The sequence below is a fragment of the Penaeus japonicus genome, unplaced genomic scaffold (assembly GCF_977035675.1).
Source record: "Penaeus japonicus unplaced genomic scaffold, GWHDUDI00000001_assembly GWHDUDI00000025, whole genome shotgun sequence".
Lineage (NCBI taxonomy): Eukaryota > Metazoa > Arthropoda > Malacostraca > Decapoda > Penaeidae > Penaeus > Penaeus japonicus.
This window is the reverse complement of record NW_028234427.1, coordinates 29119583-29127082: the sequence shown is the minus strand read 5'-3', so window position 1 is coordinate 29127082 and position 7500 is coordinate 29119583. Positions and strand designations below refer to the sequence as shown.

Sequence of the window (7500 nt, the reverse complement as noted above, 5' to 3'; positions counted from 1 at the left end):
CCATCCCACTTGCCCGCGCATCCTCCTCGCTTCCTTTCCCAGCATCCGCTCCTCACATAGACACTCTCTTGTTCCAACCTCCTGCTTCGATATTACTCGTATCAAGAATCGTAACACGAGCGTAAAATCGTCACTGATCGCCTCTGGGAAGTGGTTTAACATCAAGCGGCGATTTGGCGAAGAGTGGAACGGGCGGACGAAGGGACAAGTTGCTCAAGGCGCCGCGTGTCACTCTTTCGTCGCCCGGCACTGCGATCGCCACAACTTCATCATTTACGGAGTCTCACTGTCGACCAACACACATGACTAACTACTATATCAGCGTCTCTCTATAGCAACGACGGCGACTCCGCTATCCTTATCAGTCAACCGCAAACCAACAGCCTCTAACCACTAACCACAAGCGACCACTCCTTCGTCCACCTCCTCCTCCTCCTCATTCTTTTTCTTTCTTTCTTTCTTTCACTCTCGCACAAACAGATACACGCACACAGACTCACATATATACAGAGAGAGAGAGAGAGAGAGAGAGAGAGAGAGAGAGAGAGAGAGAGAGAGAGGATGGGAGAGAGAGAGAGAGAGAGAGAGGATGGGAGAGAGAGAGAGGGTGGGAGAGGGAGAGAGAGGGTGGGAGAGGGAGAGAGAGGGTGGGAGAGGGAGAGAGAGGGTGGGAGAGAGAGGGTGGGAGAGAAAGAGCGAGAGAGAGAGAGAGAGAGAGAGAGAGAGAGAGAGAGAGAGAGAGAGAGAGAGAGAGAGAGAGAGAGAGAGAGAGATTCTCAGAAGCGTAAACAAGCCGGCATATCAGGCAAAAACAACACAACCGACAGGCGCTCACTGTCGCCCGGGAGAGTGTTCGAGGCTCTATAATCTGGCTTCGTGCCTCCCTCTTGCACTCCCTTTCTTTACACATGGACTGATGCAACGTTGCTCGTCGTGCATCATAAAAAGGCCAACCGCATGGAAACGCAAAGTCATTTTTTTTCATATTTTTTTGGTTGATGTTGACGGGCCAAGGAGAATCAAGGAGTTCACGAAAAGAGAGACTACCTTTAAAAGCCAGAGAAATTTAAAGTTCATTCGGTGACAAACCGATCGGAAAACCACGCCAGCTCTAAAGAGAGGGGGAGGAGAGGGGAGGGAGGGGAGGAGAGGGGAGAGGGGGGAGGCCAAGGCGAAAGTGGCACTTCTATGGTGAGTGAATATAGCATTTCAGACCAGTTGATTGGACATGCGTAGGCGGGCGGTGTTGCGGCGAGGTCGACCAGATCAAGTGTCTCACCCTCCGAGCCCGTCCGTCGACCTGTCAACCTGTCCTGTGTCTTCCTTCCGCCGTTCAGGCAACAACTAGTCTGAGGGGGCACTGGGTGCAGTTCTGCCCATGAATGACACTGGGGCGAATGGAAAGGCCTGGCACCTGGAATCAGTGTGTGTGTGTGTGTGGGGGGGGGGTATTGACTGAGAATGCCATATTGCTCTTCGACAGGACACTGAACACTCGGCGGCATCGGCACTATGGCCAGTGCTAAGCCACTGGAGCGAATCATTTAATTTCATTCCATTGACAGAATATGAGTTGGCTCGCGTCGCTCGATTGAGAGGAACACCTCACATTGATTATACAGCACTGTGCGAATGAAGATTCTTTAATCCAAACCGAAATGTATACAGACACACACGCGCTCGTGCGCCCGCTCGCACACATACATACACAGAGCTTTTGCTCGGAAACGGGGAACCAGCAAACTGCCATCAACTTCTATCCTGCTGTTAGTCAAATACACCATCCTTCCGTCTTCTCATCTCGAGCAACAACAGACTACTACAACAGAGTCCGGAACGCCGCCTCCGTTTCTCCTCCGGAAATGAAAAACAACCACCTTTCAGCCTCGCGAGTTGAGGGGATCAAAGCTAGTCGGACACTAATCCACGTCTTGTGTTACGCGGGGCTGTCACGCATTTGTATTTTGCCGTTTCCTTGCGCTCCCTAACTTCCCTAACTGGGATCTGGAAGTGTGCGAACAACCCTCTAATCTCTACTAATCACAACCCGAAAAGAGACACGTCACGCGCACGTTAAAGACACGTCAAACACATGCCACAGACACGCACACTCTCGTCTAGGTACGTGAGTGCACCTCTCCGAAAATCACTTAACAATTAAAAAAAAAAAAAAAAAAACATACCCTCGCCACTGGCAATCCAGAATCTATACAGAAAAAATCCCACTTGACTCTGAACACTGACTGAAGAAAAGGAAATACACTCAAGATGCAAAACGCACTCACAAGAAGTCTCCGTGGTTGCAGAGCCGTAAACATTGTGAAGCGCTGGTGCAATTTGCCTCAAGAGAGCGAGCACAAGAGTAGAGAGAGGAAGCTCTTCGACGTGACCTTGAGGAAGGAGGGAGGGAGGGAGGGAGGGAGAGAGGGAAGAAAGTAGAGAGGAAGGAAGGAGAGATTGAAGAATAAAGGGGAGGAGAAAAAAAGGAAGAAGGAAGGAAGGAAAGCAAGGATGATGGGAGGGTGGGAGGGAGAAGGAGGAAAAAGAAAAGATGAGAGAGAGAGAGAGAGAGAGAGAGAGAGAGAGAGAGAGAGAGAGAGAGAGAGAGAGAGAGAAAGAGAGAGAGAGAGAGAGAGAAATATATATATATATATATATATATATATATATATATATATATATATATATATATATAGAGAGAGAGAGAGAGAGAGAGAGAGAGAAGGAGAGAGAGAGGGAGAGAGAGGAGGAGAGAGAGAGAGAGAGAGAGAGGAGAGAGAGAGAGAGAGAGAGAGAGTGAGAGAGAGAGAGAGAGAGAGAGAGAAAGGAAGGGGAGAGAGAGAGAGAGAGAGAGAGAGAGAGAGAGAGAGAGAGAGAGAGAAGGAGAGGAGAAGAGAGAGAGAGGAGAGAGAGAGAGAGAGAGAGAGAGAGAGAGAGAGAGAGAGAGAGAGAGAGAGAGAGAGAGAGAGAGAGAGAGAAAGAGAGAGAGAGAGGAGAGAGAGAGAGAGAGAGAGAGAGAGAGAGAGAGAGAGAGAGAGAGAGAGAGAGAGAGAGAGAGAGAGAGAGAGAGAGAGAGAGAAAGGGAGAAATAAATAAATAAATAAATAAATAGAGAGAGGAGAACCCCCCATAAAACAACCAAACAAGCGGCCGGCGTCAACTTGGCTCAATTTAAGTGCAACAACACAGCCCGCGGGTCGAATCGTGGCGGGCGCCTGCCTGCCCTCAGCCCCACAACCTGAGATGTCTCTCGCAACCACACTTCACACACACTCCCCCCCCTCCCCCCTTCTCTCCTCCTACCCCTCTGCCAACCCCACCTCTCCCCCTACCCCTCTTCCACCCCGTCCCCTCCCCTCTCGCATCTCACCTGTCGGGAGAGTACGCCGATGAGCCTCCACCTGCCCTCCATATGAAATTGCAGACAGGTGGCTTCTCATCACGGCGCACGCAACTCCTTCCCGCCGACTAACACATTTATTTGTCTATTGATGAGGTACACACAGACAATCTGCAAACTAATTATAACAACAACAAAAACTACAGTAGTAGTAGTAGTAGTAGACGTAGTAGAAGTAATAGTAGTGGTAGTAGTTGTGGTAGTAGTGGTGGTAGTAGTAGTAGTGGTAGTAGTAGTAGTGTAGTAGTAGTAGTAGTAATAGTAGTAGTAGTAGTAGTCGGAGTCATAGGTGTAGTGGTAGTAGTAGCAATAGTAATAGTAATGATGAAAATAATAAAACAAAATAAAATAATGATAGTAAAATAAAATAACAATAGCGATGCTTACAACAGTAATCATAATAACAAAATTAATAATAAAAATCTTCTAAGTAATAATGACGACAGCATAAAATGTGAAATCACGCTTCACACGCCAGCGCACCCTCGCGGCCTGTTTACCATCACATGGCGGCCGCCGCAACGCTCCCACATTTCATGAAGATTCTCGACGCTGACCACGGCATTCCTCGACACGGTCATCGTGAGTCCGCAAGTTCACGGCGCATTTATAAAAGGCCACTAATCCCTCGAAACGTCTCATTCAAAGGCATTTATACATTTCGAGAGAGGGAGACGAAAAAAACACATGCCGCAGAAATAAAGTAAACAAATTCCGGGCGAGATGTTTCCAAGGCAAGGAATCTGTGACGGCGATCTTGTTTATTGCTTGTGACGCCGTGAAGTAATTGGGTTTCGTGGCGGGGTCGCACTCCAGCGGCGCCGTAATTAAGGAACAGCGCGGCCGTTCTGAGTTTCTGGAGATTTAATCAGACGACGTCCTGATATGTGAACAAACAGTCCGAAATTTGCTCGGCGCGGCCCAGGGCGTCTCGTGAAGGAAAGTGTACATACGCGAGAGCGAGAGCAAACACAACTGGAAAACCGCGAAGACATAATTAAAAACTTCGACTAAAACGACAATGTCATGTGAGACGAGCTTACCTGCAACGACCCCCCGGCGCACGCTGTTTCCTAAGCAATCCTCTGCAAGCAATCCTCTGACGCACGCACGCACGCCAGTGCAAGCAGTGACTGCACGTGATCAACTCCACGCCGCGACTAAGTACAAGGGGAGGCGGCGGGAGGGAGGGCGGGAGCCATACGCAATGGAGGCGAGCGAACGCCAGACTGACTGACGATGCTCCGGCGAGAGCCACCTACGGTGCTGGAGGTGGCGTGTGTGGGTTGTATCGGCGTTATCGTCACCCGCCCGTTAAGATGACAGCGCCACATGACAGCGCCTCATGACAGCGCCTCACTCAATAGCTGCTGGCGCCAGCGCTGCCGGGGCGCGCGAAAGACCACCCAGCCGCAACATTACGTCGGGGCGAATAGATGTGCAATTATTTTATCTCGCTTGATGTACTACAATATATAAATGCGATACATTCTAAATTTGTAATGTAATGCTATGCCCATGCATCACTGGTCCGCGACGCCGCAGATTTCACGGAAATGGAAAACAGGACAGCGCGGAAAGTGAACGCAGGAAGTCTATGGTGTCTGAATCATTGCACTCTCTATCGGCGCCGCGGTGGCAGAGCCTCACCCACACATGACACGGTCTCCGGCATACGCTATCAAACCCCTATACGCACGCACGCACGCACTCTCCCACACACTACCCCACAATAACCCTTCTGTACAACACAAACCGCCTCGTACAGACTCAGACACAAACACAGAAGAATTACCAACCGCCGACCATTACACAAACATTCCCGAATCCCAAAGAATCGCGGGACCCTTTTGACCCCCTCCCCCGACACAAACGAAAACGAGGACATGCGCGCCCGCCATGCACCCGACGCCTACCCCAAGTAAACACATGACGTCATCAGCCGATCCGTCATACCAATGCCAGTGTCAGGAGGAGGAGGAGGGGGAGGAAGAGGAATAAGAGAGGAACACGAGGAAGAAACGGAAAAAGAGAGAGAAGAAACGAATTAAAGGAAAAAAAAACACGCAAGTATCAATAACAAGAAGACTAAAAGTGAAAACAAGAATAAAAGAGAACGTTCATCCGGAAAACCTGACAAGAAAAGCGATTGCTGATCAAAGCAGGAAGAGAGAGAGAGAGAGAGAGATAGAGAGAGAGAGAGATAGAGAGAGAGAGAGAGAGAGAGAGAGAGAGAGAGAGAGAGAGAGAGAGAGAGAGAGAGAGAGAGAGAGAGAGAGAGAGAGAGAGAGAGAGAGAGAGAGAGAGAGAGAGAGAGAGAGACGCAGCGAGCCATCGGCCGATGAACGAGATTCTGCGAACCAGCGACGGCAGACCCTAAGCAGAAAGAATCCTTGGCCGCGGGAAGGGCACAAGAGAGAGGAAATTATCCCACGAAAGGATCGAATATGAATATGTGCGAGTATTATCCACATCATGATTATGCTAATAAAATACTTTTAACATCTACATACATAAACACACGCACACGTACACACACAGTCACCAATAACAACAACAACAACAACAAAACAACAACAATAATAAGCAAATAAATGCATGAAAACAATAAAAATAAATAGACAAATAAAAAAATGACAACCTCAGGCCATCAGCGATGTTTCCCGCAACTCTCCCTCTCTTTCCCGCCAACAGATTTATTTGGTGAAATCGGCGAAATCACCGAAATGATCACCCAGCCGAGGATTACTGACGCGGATTACGGGCGTATAACAATGATACAACGTTTAGCCAACTTTCGAGAGGAAGATGGGGAAAATGGAGAACTTTTTCTAAAACTGCTGAGGTGGAAAGCTAGTTTGTTTTTTTTTTTTTTTTTTTTTTTTTTTTTTTTTGGGGGGGGGGAGGAGGTAATGCACGTACGTTGCAAGGAGGGAGGGAGAGAGAGAGAGAGAGAGAGAGAGAGAGAGAGAGAGAGAGAGAGAGAGAGAGAGAGAGAGAGAGAGAGAGAGAGAGAGAGAGAGAGAGAGAGAGAGAGAGAGAGAGAGAGAGAGGGAGAGAGGGCTTAGGTCATGAGGCCGGTGTGGCATACGAGCAGCAAGAGCGAGGAGAAAGAAGAGCCTGGAATAGAGAAAGAGAGAAAAGGGGGAGGAGAAACCTTTGCAACGAGAGGCGTCGCCCCGATGCATCGAATGCGTCGGGTGCAGGGCTGACTTACCTGGAGGGGAGAGCGAGGGGAAGGAAGCAGGGAATAGGAGGGGGAGGGGAAGAGAGCGAAAGAGAAAAGAGAAGGACGAAGGAGGAGGGAGGGAGGAGGAGAGAGGGAGGAGGGAGGGAGGAGGAAGGGAAATGAGGACCAAGGGCGCCTCAGGGCATGCAGAGAGGCGAAGGAGGAGGGGAAGGGAAGGCCGCCCCAAGGCATGCACAGAGGGGAGAGCAAAGGGAGGGACGAGGGGAAAGAGGGATAATGGAAGGACGCCTAAGGGCATGAGAAAAAGAGGCTATGAGGGGAGAGGCGCGGCGCGGGAGGCCGCGGTGGGAAACCGAGAGGGTGCGAGTATCACGGAGGGTCAGCAAGGGGGAGCCTCGGGAGTGCCACAGCTACCCGGCACCAAGAGAGAAAAAAATCGAGGGCGAGGCGAGGCGCACTCAGGAAATGACTCCCCTCTGGCCGCGGAATGCCGGCAATGCGCGGTGACCAACGTCGAGGAACTCCTGCTACTAACACTACTCCCCCCTCCCCCCTCCCCCAAATCCTCTGACCCCTTGCGCAACCCTCTTCTGGAAACAGCTGACGAATCACTCAAGCAGACGAGGAAAAAAATCTCGGACGAGCTACTCGTATTTCCGCCGAGAGATTCAACAAGTGAGGAGACTTACTGCATTAGGATTCAACCGATAAAAATAAAAACAAAAAACTACATGACAAAGATTACTACTACTACTATTACTGTTAATACTACCACTACTATTATTACTAATTATATATAAAAAGTCTCCAGACTCCAGGAGATCACAATACAACAAAACAAGAACAACAACACCGAAAGGCAAAGAAGGCCACAACGCATGCCAGGAGTCTTGACATCCTCAAGTGACGG

General features: G+C 49.6%; 1 protein-coding gene across 6 annotated transcripts in view; it reads right to left on the bottom strand.

Moving 5' to 3' along the window:
• Ack-like (activated Cdc42 kinase-like) overlaps nucleotides 1-7500 on the bottom strand; it is a 42313-nt gene that overhangs the window by 21425 nt on the left and 13388 nt on the right. Inside the window, exon 1 of one of the 6 annotated variants that reach the window (XM_086551576.1) lies at nucleotides 4444-4598. The exons of the other annotated variants lie outside the window; for them this stretch is intronic. The gene's annotated coding sequence lies outside the window, so the exon portion shown is untranslated. Of the gene's footprint in view, nucleotides 1-4443; nucleotides 4599-7500 lie in introns of those variants that run through there. 6 annotated transcript variants of the gene reach the window in all.